This window comes from Triticum dicoccoides, chromosome 1A (assembly GCF_002162155.2).
Source record: "Triticum dicoccoides isolate Atlit2015 ecotype Zavitan chromosome 1A, WEW_v2.0, whole genome shotgun sequence".
Taxonomy (NCBI): Eukaryota; Viridiplantae; Streptophyta; class Magnoliopsida; order Poales; family Poaceae; genus Triticum; species Triticum dicoccoides.
In genome coordinates, this window is record NC_041380.1 from 53,167,672 (window position 1) to 53,183,127 (window position 15,456).

Here is a 15,456-nt window from a genome sequence, read left to right on the forward strand (position 1 = left end):
GCGTTACATGTGTTGAAGTGAGAGCCCGCACTCGAATGCGCTTTTGCAACAGGAGCTATGTTTCTGAAACATGTGTAGTGTTGCAATGGTCTACGACGAGTCCACATTTTATAACAAAACTTCTCTTACAAATTTTTTCTGCAACAAGACCTTGATTGCAGAAAACATTATTCTCAGCTTCAAAAAATACAACAAAACAACTGTTGCAAAAAAATTCTGCAACAAGACCTATGTTGCAGACATAATTCTGCAACAAGACATGTGTTGCAATGATGGGGCGCACTCGGCCGCTTGATGCGGCATCTGACGGCTCGCGATCCGGCCGGTCTATTAAAAAGATCAACCGACGGACGCGTAACACGTCCCTTTAAAAAAATGTTAGTTATGTTTTTAAAAGAATGTTACACATGTGTAGAAGAAATGTTTATGGTGTATAAAGAAAATGTAGAATGTCTATATAAAAGTCGTGTCTACCGGGGGCCAACTTGGCCCGGAACGAAGGAGAAGCCTTAAGGAAGCGCCGGAGACCTTCGTGCCCAAGACAAGGGCGGTGACGCCCCAAATCACATCTACTGGCATGTAAACATTGTCAAATCTCATGTAGATGTGATTTGGCAAATCTGATAAGATTTGATTGAAGTCAAATTTTATAAAATTTGACTAATTTTATATTAAATAAATACCAACATTCACAACACAAAATCAGTAGGCATCATTAGATGCATCACAAATTTAATTTTTATTATATAACTTTAATTTTGACTTTAGACAATTTTCATATGTAGAGAAAACAAGATCACACTCCACAACACCGAGTCAATGACCGGACACACACTACAGACAAGAAAAAGTACAAAGACTCTTATTCGCGGCCACTTCCCCAACGCCCGTCATGCGACGCTCCTGGCCCATTGGTCGGCCCAGCTTAACGTCCGCTGCAACGGCGCGTTAGCTCGTCGACAAACTCATCGAAGCTCTGTTGTGATGACCCACCGTGCGTCATGGCGGCCTCGAGCGTCGCCCTCACCTTCTTCACCGCCTCCCGGAGCTCCTCACCCTCTTTCCCGGACATGATGCCCGCAATCCTCGCCCTCACCTCGTCCCGAACACCGCACCACGATCCCCGATGGGCATGCCGACGCTCCACTCCCGCGCGATGAGTCGCCGGTTAGTGAATTGGTCGGTGAGCAGCGGTAAGCAGAGCATGGGCACTCCAGCCCACACGCTCTCCAGCACAGAGTTCCACCCGCAGTGCGTGAGGAAGCCACCCAGCGCGGTGTGCGAGAGCACCTCCACCTGGCAGCACCAAGGCACCACCAGGCCACGCCCGGCGGACGCGGCCACGAACCCCTCAGGCAGCGGGTTCGGGTCGTCGGAGCTGACGATGTCTGGCCGCATCACCCACAGAAACCTCGTACCGCTGGCCAGGACCCCCCAGCGATCTCGTGCAGCTCTTGCTTGGTGACGTGCGCATAGCTGCCGAAGGAGATGTACAGTGGCGGAGGCAGGGGGTGCTGGCAGGGGCCAAGGTCCCCCCTATGCACTCACAAATACATCTATATGTACTCCTAATCTTCCATTTGTCAAACAAAATTAGCTATGTTTAGGTGATTTGGCCCCCTCTAACATTATATGACATGTTTTGGCCCCCTCTATATTTAGTTTCTGGCTCCGCCACTGGAAATGTAGAGCATGGACCCCGGCGGCTGTTCGTCCAGCCAGTGGGAGCAGTCGGACTCGGCCCACATGGAGGTGGCGACGGCACTGCGGGCGAAGCCGGCAGGGAAGATGGGGCCGACGGCGTAGAAGGGTTTCTCGGAGCGGAGGGCGGCGATGGTGGATGGCTCCAGCTCCTCCACGGTGTTGCAGAGAACGTAGTCGGCGCCGCGCGCCTCTTCGAAGGCCTTGAAGATGATGTAGTGCACCACGCTGGTGGTGTCCGTCTCCTGGAGGTACGACATGAGCGAGTGAAGTCTGTTTTAAACCTTGAGGATGTAAAGCACGTTGAAAATAAACCCTCACCTTTAAATCCCTGAAGTTTGTACCCTATACTCACTGATCCCGGTCAATTTTAACCTTGACCTGTTTGGCGCACCGGGAAAAGATACATCCTACCTGGGATCAAAGTCTACTCTCACTTACACCCCTGCCCCACTTGTCATCTCTATCCTCTAGCCCCAATCCCCTCCTGTTTCTCTCCATCCTGAAACCAGCGCAGCGCCTCGACGGCACCAACATGGCAGAACGGCGACACTTGCCCGCCATGGGGCTCATCGACGGACAAGGGCATGTAGTACCCCCATGCGTCCCTGGCGCCGCCGTGGACGTTAGCCCGGTCGTTGTTCATGGCCCGCCCCTTCACGCTGCCATCCTCCCGCCTCGCGTCCGATGTGCCGCTGCGCGGAACACGCCTATAAGCTCCGCCGCCAATCTGCCTGTAGCCGGCCACGCGATGTCACGACGACCCTGGAGGGGCTAGGCATACGAAGGTGCGACGAAGGTGCTCGCGCCAGTGCGTAGCGACGCTTCACGCTCGTACGGGGCGGCGACTCGTGGCCGCAAGTGACTCAACGTGTGGAGGTAGCCGTACCGGCATGTGGCACTGCGGCCGGCGGATCGGCGTGCACTCACAGCGAGCATGGAGCCGAGCTACGCGACGCCGCGACGGAGATGGCAGTGGCTCATACCCGTGTCTGACGCTCACCATGCTGCCGGCCGATGCAAACACGGTGCTCTAGCGCTCCATGCTACCGCCCACGCCTGTGTAATGCTAATCAGCTGCGATTTCTGTTCTTACCCACTTACCCTTGTAGTACATGTAGATAAACACTTGGATGTGATCAATGAAAATCATCGGTGATTCACACACACCGTGTGGCCAGCAAGACTACCGGCGAGGGCGGCATGTAGCTCGACCCACTGTGTGGTGCAACAGGTACGAAAGCACAGCTTGCACATCGATGTGCAGCGCGGAGGCAGCAACAATGCTCTGACAGGAGAAGGTGGCAGCAGCGGGGCCAGCGGCGGCTGCGCGTGTGCGGCCTATTCGAGCACGGAGTGGCTCGCACGACATCAAGCGGCGTGTAAGAAGTGGCACGGCCGGCAGGGTACATCGACGACTCGATTGGTAGATAAACCGCGGCGTGCAAGTGAATGGCAGCCCGTCACCATGCCTGAGGAAGGAGATGCCGTTGTTTCTCGGGAGGGAGAGATGGAGAGATTGGGGAAGATGAATATGACATATGGACCCGTGCAGTCAGCGAGACTAGAGAGTAATCCCGGCTGAGATCATTATTTTTCTAGCGTGCCAAACCCAATGCAAACGGGTTTGGGGTCGAGATTGACTGGGATCGATAAGTATAAGGTATGAACTTCATGGGATTTAGAGGTAGAGGTTTGTTTCCGACGAGCCCTACAAATTCAAGGTTTAAAACAGACTTCATTCACATGAGTTCGTGCAGCTCGATCGCCGGCACGCCAGGGATGTAGGTGATCGTGTCCTTCCGAGGCTCTGCAAAAAAGGAAACTTCAAAATTGATGGCATGGCAAACCATTTTGCAGCAACCAAATTTACTACTACTCCCTCACTTTAGTGATCTAAACACTCTTATATTTTTTTGACAAAAATATTAGTGGCACTCTGTTGAATTGAAACATAAGCATATTGGAGTGGATTCCAAAAATCGAATTTTTCACCGTTGCAATCGAAGTGGCCGTTGTTGGTGAGCAGGTGAACGTGGTAGTAGAGGTTGAAGATGAGCGCGGGCTCCGTCCAGAAGGACACGTACGCGATGCCGAACTTGCTGGCCAGCGTCACCGGCCACACGAAGAAGGTGTCGGCGACGAGGCACGTCGCGGCCGGGTCGACCACGACGCGGCCGAGCACCTCCTCGACGTGGCCGGAGTGCGCGTGGAGCAGCGAGCCCATGAACTCGTCGTGGTTCAGCGACCAGTCGAACCCCACGGGAAGGCCGTCGCTGATAAGCTCGTAGCGCACGTCCATCCCCGACGCGCGCGCGCCGGCGAAGAAGTCGTAGCCGGCCGGGTCAACACCGAGAGCGCGCGCCGTCTGGTCGTGCACGGCCTCCGTGTTGACGACCGTAACGGCGAAGGCCCGTGCCGCCAGGCGCAGCGAGAGGAGCGTCACCGGGATCACGTGGCCCTGCTGCGGGTACACCACCACCACCGCGTGCGGGTTGGCCTTGCCAGCGCCGCTCGTGGCTGCTACGTCGGCCGCCTTTTGCGCCATGATCACCTACCTCGAGCTAGCTAGTTCCGCCACTCGCACTTTCACTTACTATATGACACCGTCGTCGACATGGTACTATAGCTTATGAAATCCGTCGTTATCTCTGTATAGCCGCCGGCTCACGTCCGATTCGTGCTCATGAAATTTGTTGCCAACGTTTAGTCAAAATTTGCATACTTCGTTAATCTGGTGCGCGCACACGGACGCGCCTTGTCCGTAGCGAGACGAATGGTGTGATTACACGACGGCGCGGCTTACCAGCTGCCACGATATCTCGCGTTTTTTGTACGGGGGATGAGTGCGCAGGTGATGTAAGGTGGCGATGATCTCCACGGAGAAGTCGCCTTTCGTTTTGAGACCGTGGAACCGGACCTCTCAAAACCTCGCTATACATCCCACCGGATCACTGTCCAGTCACAGAATTATCATCCAACCCGATCTCATAGGGCATCTCAAACAATGATCCACAAATTTCAGCGACTAGTTCATGGACACAGATGCGGGAGCCGGCTATCCGATGCTATTCTCATACATCGGTCCTTAATTTTTTTAATGTCCGCACGCTTAATAGCTGCATATATAGTTTTAGCTAGAATAGTTCAAATGTTCAAATGCATCAGTACTTCTATTTTAAAAATATTTAAAAATGCATCAGTACTTCTATTTCAAAAATATTTAAATATTACACTACAACATTGTTATCCCCTTTAACTGCCCACAGATACTCAATCAACTCTTTCTTCAGTTGCTCATGGGTTTCTCAGTGCTGAATTTGTTAATACATTTGAACAAACTCTTTAAATGTGGCTGATTCTGGTCTGAAAGTTTGATAAAATCACCCTATTCTCAAATTCAAGACCTGCGACAACATCATCCTTATTTTGCACGATCATGTAGTGCATGATCACACAAGAGGTCATCACCTCTCACAAGCTCTCTCGATTCCATTTTTTAATAGGTCCATGAACAAGTACAAAACTTGCCTGCAGAACTTCAAATACCCTCTCAATATCCTTGCTACCTGCTTCTTGTCTTTGGGCAAAGTGAGATTTTTTTCCAGCCAACTGGGTTAGAGATGGTGTTGAGCACGACCTATTGCGGTTGAGCACTCGATGACTCTTGATCGATCCCTTGAAATTGAGAACATGCTCTTTCGCACGCCCCCCATTTGTAAGGACCGCCTACATCATCGTCGTATCATCTGTGTAGTCCTCCTCATTGAACAAGCCGTCGGACGACTCAACATAGTGCTCGTACATGTACTCCACATCCGAATCCATTGCTTCAAAGAAGGGACAAAAAATTTAGCACAGGCATTTCATCGAACAATTGCCAGGCATGGTGAGTATGTTAGGAACGGATGGTACATGTGCGGCGGTAGAAGGAGAGGTGCGGAATGACGGCGAAGGAGAAACCACGTAGGTGGTGCCCGGGGTGTACCATTGGATGTGATGGACTCAGAGTGTTCCGGCAGGGATGTGGCGGGCAGCCGGGGTGGTGAAGCGGCTGCGATGGCAGGAGAAAAAAGGAAGGTGAAAAAAATGAGAGGATGGAGGTGCTGGGTCAGGGGATGGTTTTGTGGGCTTTTGGATGGGCTAGGGTGTCGAAGTCTTACGTGGTTGCTGTCCGAACTTCTGCAAAGCCCATAGTTTGTCTCGGGTTTGCGAGAAAAAGTGCGTTCAGACCGATCGACGGACCAATAATGTCTCGAGTTGGATGGCTAAACATGTCAGGACCGCGTAGTCCAAACACTTTCCCTGATGTTGTGCTTTCTCCTTCCTCCAGCCAGCTACATGTTCTAAGAAGTAAACTGTCGAGCCTCTCATGCAATCGAATACTTTTCTTGTTTGGACCAAATCGGCTGGCGAAATGGAATTGATATTTTTCACACACAAGAAGCCAACAAGAAGGAAAAGGAAACACCATCGCTCTGCCTCCTATCCATTGGGGGACACTTCTCCTGTCCGTATACACAATTATGGACCCGCCAGGAGCACACGTTCAAGGTAAGAAACAACGTCGTCTGAATGGAAGAGAGCAAGAAGCCAATGCGCGCGAACATGTGATGCTGCTACGATCGATCGACGCCCGACGAATTTCATCAGTAATTAATAAAATATGCAGCGCAAAATCCGCGTATGTTTGCGTCGACGCGTTGGAGTTGCCCTCAAGGCCCGCCTGGAGGCACTGGAGGCCGCCCGCACCGAGGTGGCGCCGCCTAATCCTAGGAAGATTGCGCAGGAGAAAGCAGAGAGAGAAAATATGCATTTTTGGGGGGCCAAATAACTGAGCTCTTCATAATGTAATCCTCTAAAAAAGTTTTCCTTCAGTACATTGGGGCGCGTGTGGGGGGCGGGGGATGGGGGTGGGGGCAACGGCCCCCTCAGAACTACACATACCTCCACCACTGTTTTAAATGTATCCGCCAACGTGACGATACACCTCTTCATCCAAAGCCACCTGAGGTATGGATGCAAACAAAAGTTCTTCCTCTAAATTATCTGGTGCCACATCAATATTAAAGAGACTCTCTTGTGTTTTGTTTTGTCCCTTGTACAAATTTCTATTTGTACAACGGAATAATTCGAATACATCAACATAGTTAGATAGAATGGTTTGAATATGTTCAAACTACAAGTTAGTAAGTAGGCAGCTAGGCAGCTGTGGAGGTGGTTTTGTGGTTGTACTGATGCAGTGGTTTTGTTACGTGCTCAAAATTTCCAGACTGCTCTGAACTTCGAACACCAAAGCTAAAGGTAATTCACAATAATGCGTGTCCATCTCAAATGCACCACATTACATTGTGCTGCACTGCAAGATTCTAGCCATTCTTGAGGCTACTCTTGGCCTCCGTTTGTTTTTGAGATGTCTATATATAGGACTATACAGTCACCCTCACCTCCTACTGCAAGTCTCATCTCTAGAATCTTCCGTGGTTTCCTATTGTATAATCCAACCCATTTTGTTCCATTGTCTAGATTTTTTTTACCTGTGTGTGAAATATCTGCGTATATAAGATGCTACTTTTCATCCTTTCCCGATGTTACGCAGGTAGTTAGTCTAATTACCTCGTAAAAAATGACATTATATCTAATTACAGTCCTGGCAGCTAAGCTACTGAGTGGTGCGCCAGCTGCTAATGCCTATTCCCTTCATTCCGAATTACTTGTCTTAGATTTGTCTAGATACGGAGGTATCTAGCACTAAAATGAGTCTAGATACATCCGTATCTAGACAAATCCAAGACAAATAATTCGGAACGGAGGGAGTATATATTAGAGTACTTCTCTTCGAATATCCATTTCTAAACCCAGACATCTGCACCCTGTGAAAAGAAAATAAAAAAAATGTATTTTTTTTCATGTAAGATGATTTGGTGTGTGAGGTCCACTTCAAATTTCAGCTCAAGTAGTTTTCAGCCAAAAAAAACAAATTGGGTCAGGACAGTACATGAACAGTAAATTTTGTTTCAAAGACCTTGAATTTGTATTTTTTGCCGAGAGCTACCCAGATGTCCAAATAAGCTGAAATTTAGAACGGACCTCAAGCACCTAAGCATGTTTCATAAAAAGAATGATTTTTTTAATATTTTTTATGAAATACTGTCCACCCCGGAAGCAGATGAACTCGGGAGCCAAATAGACGCACTCACTTCCTTTTCATTTTGGAGGTGAATGCACCAAAACACCAGTGCAACAATGTCACCACCCAACTTCTGGGCCCATCGCGTAGAAACGTCAAGCACCGGAGACTTCACAAGGGCCCAGGAAGCACGAGTGTTGGAATAGAGACACTGACGGGACCTCCTGTTCGGCGACCCACGCACCAGAAAACAGGCACGCGCACCCGCCGCCCACCTTAGCGCCCTTTTGGGCAGGCAAATGTGCTGGCTGGGACACCCCCTGTTTTTATTTGTTTTTTCCAATAACAAAGGATATCAAAAAGTTCTAAATTAAAGAAATTGTGTATTTTAAAAAATGGTTCATGAATACCCAAAACGTTCATGATTTCAAAAGAATGTTAGGGAATTCAAAAAATGTTCATGAATTTCTAAAAAATGTTCATGAATTTTAAAAAATGTTCATGATTTCAAAAAAGTTTACAATTTAAGAGAAATGATCACGAATTTAGTAAATGTTCATGATTTTCAAAAACAAATTATGAATTTAATAAATTTTAATAATTCAGAAAAATGTTCGCAGATTCTAAAAATGTTCACTAGTTAAGACAATGTTCATGAATTTAAAAATGTTCATGTATTTGTAAAATGTTCATGATTACAAAAGATGTTCATGAATTTGAAAGATGTTCAAAAATATAAAGTAAAAAATAAAAAATGAAATATGGAAAAGGAAAAAAAGAAAAGGAAAAGGAAACGGATAAACATAAAAGAAAAAGGGGGGAAAAGAAAAAGAAAAAGTTAAGTGAAGGAAAAAAATTGAAAGAAAAATAAACGAAGTTGGCCCGGCCCATACGAACACCCAGCGCATTGAGGGGGTATGCGCCAGGTCGCTTGCGGGCAAAACCTCCGCGCCAAATGGGAGTCGCCGACACCGACACTCGTAAAAAAACTGTGGAGACGGAGTGGACAAGAAATTGTCCTGATCCAACGTCACTTGCCCAACTGCTCTACTCTCTTGGCCACTTTTTTTTTATAAAGAACACTTTTATTTGCTTTCTAGTAGTAAAGAGTGGATGTATTATCTAGGAATAGAGATACAATCAGAACTCATGGCAACAACAATTTTCAGAGGGAAATTATTAAGCCACTCTGCCGCGTTCGCCTCCTCTCTATCTTACCTAGCTTTGCTAAGCCATGACTCATTGTCAGCGATACAGAAAAGGGGGCTCTCTCTGGGGACACTTGATGGGCGCGTTGCTGGGCAGAGACGACTGCTCAGGTTGACACCCACCTCCCTAACAAGTATGCGGTGCCCGGGGGTGCTGTTTGATGAAAAGGGTCACCTCGATGGACGGGCTGTGTGAAGGCTTTAGATTGCGGTGGATGCGTGAACCGCCCCACGGTTCACGCATGGTCGCCAGCTAGCCCGAGCAGTGGCGGAGCTTGGAAGAAAAGTTGGGCGGGCCAACTCAAAAGAGAGCACAAATATCGAGTTTGCAACTATCCAGGTTCCTTAGTTTCCGAGTTTTTCGTTGTTGCATTTTTGTAAAGTCTTTGGCCTGCATGAGCATCACATTTGGTTTGGTCATTGCTCGGAGCATGCCTCTTCTTTGTTTTTCGCATGTGGGCATGTTGGTTGTTTACTTATATATATACACTATGTTGGTGATCCCAACAGATGACTGGCGATTTCGCTCTCCAGAAAAAAGGAGAGGGATCGTCCCTGCGATTTTAGAATGTAAAAAACAGTTGAGCGAAAACAGGCTATGAAATAGCAAACTCAGAACTTTGGGAAATAAATAAGATCACATATGTTCAGACTCGCAATTACAAGCAACTGAAGATTCTGTGCTTGATGGCACGTTGCCTAGGATGCTGGTTGGTCATTGCCCACCATGACGCTGCTCATGACTGCCTGCTGGACCTCTGCGGTCTGGCATGTGCTCGTACGGCGAGTCACAAGTCACAACCAACTCCTAGTTGTCCAACACGGATCTGCACGAGATATCATGGGCGCTGGGCGGCAGCTGCTCCCTGATGTGTGCCTAGGCCACCCGCTAGAAGCAGTCGCATCTCATTCCGAGTGGAGGAAGACACCGGCCACGAGCCCACGACTACTAGGTACTGCGCCTCCTTGTACACTACTGGATAGCTTTGGATCGATTGTGAAGGGGGTGACTTCCTCGCAAAAAAAACTCTGAGTGCATGATGCTACTAGGTACTGAACGAAGCTCCGCCCCTAAGCCCGAGGGTCCTCGTGGTAGCCACTCTGAGTGCATGATGGGTCCATCCTGGGGTGCGACATGCGCGGGTACAATGATGACTTCATGACACGTCTTGGCCGCTGACGATGGGCAGCATATAAACAGTCAGGAGGACCTATAGTCGTCTTCTACATTATATATCTGCCATCTTTGTTTACCCTAGAGCCATGTACTCGCGCTCGAGATCCTATCAAGATGATTAATCAACATGGCACTAGTAAACACTATTACCTATCGGTTGTCGATGTCTTATTTGTTGGAGATGTGTCCAAATAACCCCATAATTAATTGCCGCCGCATCAAGGTTCTGTTGTCCAATTAAGCCTTACCATCTCATAGGGTTACCTTAGTTATTATGTAATTAACCAGGCTAACGCATTGGGCGTTTAATGATTGCACCTTATGCAAACACAGATAACATGTTCTGCTTTGTACTAACCTTACTATCACCGACTTTTAGCATAGCTTTCTACTCCCTCCTGCACTTAACCTCTTCTTGATTGATCTTTTGTATCTTGGGTACCCGCGTGGCCTTAGAACGAGGTAGAGGCAAGAGACAAAAACCATTGTGTAACACATCAAATAACACTAATGTTAAAATAAACGAACAATCCCTTAGCACGCATACATGGGGCTGTCAGGCTAAGCATCAACCCTTAACCCGAGTGGACTACTCTATCGTACATCAATCGCAAACACAAGAGATTGTACAATTTGGTATACTTGGGAATGAATGATTATAGTCTTACAATGCCCACAGATTTCGGTGTTCTCTCAATTACAAGTATCATGGCTATGAAGATGGGGACTACAGAGATGGAGACTATTATGGAGATGGTGGTGGCTACTGTAGATGAGAATGGTGACTGCGTCAGCGAAGGGTCGAATTGACAGATGAGCGACTCCTCTTGACGAATAGCTTTCCTGGCGCGGCGAGCTCACACGCCTTGGACTCTAGGAGCCACTGCGGGCTCGAAGCATGTGGCAAAAGCACCCAACGACGCCCGTGATTTAGACCGGAGAGTTGAACGAGTCTGGTAAGGATGGCGCAGGCCGCCTTGGGCCACGCTACACTCACCCTGCTGGCCCGTGGTGCTCGAAGAGCTGCCATTGTCCACCCTCGGCCGGTGGAGTGTGGCGTGGAGCTCGAATCCTCCACAGCGAGAGCATCCTACTCGATGGGTTCGGCTTCAGATCCGTATCCACTGTCGAAGCCGGCGATGGTGCCGCGGGACGATGGGGACTGGACGAGGCCGGAGTGGAGGGGATGGAAGGGGAGATGATAGGGAGGGAGCAGAGCGGTCGAGAGTGAAACTAGGGCTTGGTCCGAATGAGGATGGGTGGGGTTTCATGTGTGGTTGGGGTGGGCCGGACACGCTCGGACGTGTTCGGACCGCCTCATACAACCCGGACATTTGAACTCATTTTGAGGGGTCTGGTTGAGTGGCGGTTTTTGATCCGGGGTGTGTTATCCTCGACCAAGAGGGAGAGTAAGAGATTTAGTTGGAGATTCTCCAACATCGCTAACATTTCGGGGGTTTTTTCCCTGAGGAACAACACTTCTTTTTAGGGATTTTGAGAAACAACACATACTCCCTCCGTCCTTGAGAGAGTGTACTTCCAACTTTGTTGAAAGGTTAAACTATCTCAAAGATTGACCGAGTTTGTGCAAAAATATATCAATACTTGTGAAACGAAACATGTATATTTCAAAAATATATTTGATCATGAATCTAACTCTACTAATTTCATGGCATAAGTGTTGGTCTATTATTATATAAAATACGATTAAATATTAAAAATTTAACTTTCTAACAAAGTTGGAAGTACACAAAGAACGGAGGGAGTATAACGTGTGCTGGCAGACGGCCCGCTCACATGTGTGGCATCGCCAATGTCCAGCAACGTCTACTTCCATATGATGGCTTCTCAAAGCCATCATCTATCAAGCTAGATCGGCTGGAAATTTGGGCTCAGATTCATGACTTTCCAGAGGGCTATGTATCCTAGATCCCATCGCTTGCTGCAAAGCTGGGTGATTTTGTATACGCCGAACCAGCCTCGCATGATTTTGAAGGCAACTTCTACCGGGTGCAGGTCAAGGTTGATGTGGGCAAACCCCTGAAGAATGCAGTGTCTCTGAAGGTGGGGGAAAAGAGAATGATCTTCCGTGTGAAGTATGAGCGCCTCCCAAACTGGTGTGCTGTTTGCGGGAGGCTGGGGCACCTGTATAAGGAACATGGAGATGGTGTGCATCCACCATCAGCTCTGGTGTTCAAGAGTCTCAAGGCGGACTGGTTTAGGGGCGCAGGGACAGGACCTGGGGGTGCAAGAAACGGCAACAAAGGGAAAGCCAAGGGCATGGGACAGCAGACGCGGAACAATCCTGATACGGATGAACACATGGCTGATGCGGAAGGCAACAGAAAACGCAGGCAAGTCTCAGATACAATAGCCAACATACAAAAGGGATATAAGACGACTGCGAAGGGGGATGAGTTACTTGCTTTACCCTCTCCACAGATGCCATTGAGCCCGCCCCCAAAGCAAGACCCTAAGCGAGCTCGGATGGAACCAGCGGCCGAACAGGTGAATCAGAATCGGAGCATGATCAAGCAGTTGGGCAGCAGTTTGGAAGCAACATCGGCGGACTCCCGAGAGGAGTACCGCCGGGCACAATGAGTATCTTAAGTTGGAACTGCCGCGGTGTGGGCAAAGCCGCGACAGTTCGATAACTTCGTGAACTAGCGAAGAAATTTGTCCCTACCCTACTTTGTATTATCTAAACTTAGCTAGATAGAGTTCGGGTAGAAAATTTAGCAAGCACTTTGGGCTTTGATAATTCCTTTGCAGTTAGTAGCAATGGCTGGAGTGGCGGCCTTGGTATCTTTTGGAACAATCCAATAAAGGTTTAGATCTTGGGGTATTCAGTGTATCATATTGACTGCTCTATCAATGATCCGGGTCATGACAAGTGGTGTGCATCTTGTTTCTATGGGGAGGCCCGAACACACTTGAGACATCAGACGTGGGACACCATGAAGGGAATAGTAAGTTCAAGTGACCTACCGTGGGTGTGCATAGGCGATTTTAATGAAGTTTTACGTCCAGAAGAACATGAGGGCATAGGTGTGTAGGAGAACGTAGCAATAATTCAAAATTTTCCTACGTGTCACCAAGATCAATCTATGGAGTCATCTAGCAACGAGGGAGGAGTGGATCTACATACCCTTGTAGATCGCGCGCGGAAGCGTTCAAGAGAACGGGGTTGATGGAGTCGTACTCGTCGTGATCCAAATCACCGATGATCCTAGCGCCGAACGGACGGCACCTCCGCGTTCAACACACGTACGGAGCAGCGACGTCTTCTCCTTCTTGATCCAGCAAGGGGGAGGAAAGGTTGATGGAGATCCAGCAGCACGACGGCGTGGTGGTGGAAGTAGCGGGATTCCAACAGGGCTTCGCCAAGCACTGCGGGAGGAGGGAGATGTGTCATGGGAGGGAAAGGGAGGCGCCAGGGCTTAGGTGTGGTTGCCCTCCCTTCCCCCACTATATATAGGGCCAAGGGAGAGGGGAGGGCGCAGCCTTGCCCCTTCCTCCAAGGAAGGGTGCGGCCAAGGGGGGGAAGGAGTCCATCCTCCCCAAGGCACCTCGGAGGTGCCTTCCCCCTTTAGGACTCTCCCTTTTCCTCTAATCTTGGCGCATGGGCCTCTTGGGGCTGGTGCCCTTGGCCCATATAGGCCAAGGCGCACCCCCTACAGCCCATGTGGCCCCCCGGGGCAGGTGGCCCCACCCGGTGGACCCCCGGGACCCTTTCCGGTGGTCCCGGTACAATACCGATGACCCCGAAACTTGTCCCGATGCCCGAAATAGGACTTCCCATATATAAATCTTTACCTCCGGACCATTCCGGAACTCCTCGTGACGTCCGGGATCTCATCCGGGACTCCGAACAACTTTCGGGTTACCGCATACTTATATCTCTATAACCCTAGCGTCACCGAACCTTAAGTGTGTAGACCCTACGGGTTCGGAAGACATGCAGACATGACCGAGATGACTCTCCGGTCAATAACCAACAGCGGGATCTGGATACCCATGTTGGCTCCCACATGTTCCACGATGATCTCATCGGATGAACCACGATGTCAAGGACTTAATCAATCCCGTATACAATTCCCTTTGTCTAGCGGTATTGTACTTGCCCGAGATTCGATCGTCGGTATCCGATACCTTGTTCAATCTCGTTACCGGCAAGTCTCTTTACTCGTTCCGTAACACATCATCCCGTGATCAACTCCTTGATCACATTGTGCACATTATGATGATGTCCTACCGAGTGGGCCCAGAGATACCTCTCCGTTTACACGGAGTGACAAATCCCAGTCTCGATTCGTGCCAACCCAACAAACACTTTCGGAGATACCTGTAGTGTACCTTTATAGCCACCCAGTTACGTTGTGACGTTTGGCACACCCAAAGCACTCCTACGGTATCCGGGAGTTGCACAATCTCATGGTCTAAGGAAATGATACTTGACATTAGAAAAGCTTTAGCGAACGAACTACACGATCCTTGTGCTAGGCTTAGGATTGGGTCTTGTCCATCACATCATTCTCCTAATGATGTGATCCCGTTATCAACGACATCCAATGTCCATGGTCAGGAAACCGTGACCATCTATTGATCAACGAGCTAGTCAACTAGAGGCTTACTAGGGACATGGTGTTGTCTATATATCCACACATGTATCTGAGTTTCCTATCGATACAATTCTAGCATGGATAATAAACGATTATCATGAACAAGGAAATATAATAATAATAACCAATTTATGATTGCCTCTAGGGCATATTTCCAACAGTCTCCCAATTACACTAGAGTCAATAATCTAGTTCACATCGCCATGTGATTAACACTCACAGGTCACATCGCCATGTGACCAACATCCAAAGAGTTTACTAGTGTCACTAAACTAGTTCACATCATCATGTGATTAAGACTCAATGAGTTCTGGGTTTGATCATGTTTTGCTTGTGAGAGAGGTTTTAGTCAACGGGTCTGCAACATTCAGATCCGTATGTACTTCGCAAATCTCTATGTCATCTTGTAGATGCAGCTACTACGCTATATTTGGAGCTATTCCAAATAACTGTTCTACTATACGAATCCAGTTTACTACTCAGAATAATCTGGATTAGTGTCAAAGTTTGCATCGGCGTAACCCTTTATGACGAACTCTTTTACCACCTCCATAATCGAGAAAATTCCTTAGTCCACTAGTTACTAAGGATAACTTTGACCGCTGTCCTGTGATCCAT

At 48.6% G+C, this 15,456-nt stretch overlaps 1 pseudogene; it reads right to left on the reverse strand.

The window, feature by feature from the left end:
- Positions 1 to 810: 810 nt before the first annotated feature.
- Positions 811 to 4,249, reverse strand: LOC119362788 (annotated as a pseudogene).
- Between the last annotated feature and the right edge of the window lie 11,207 nt (positions 4,250 to 15,456).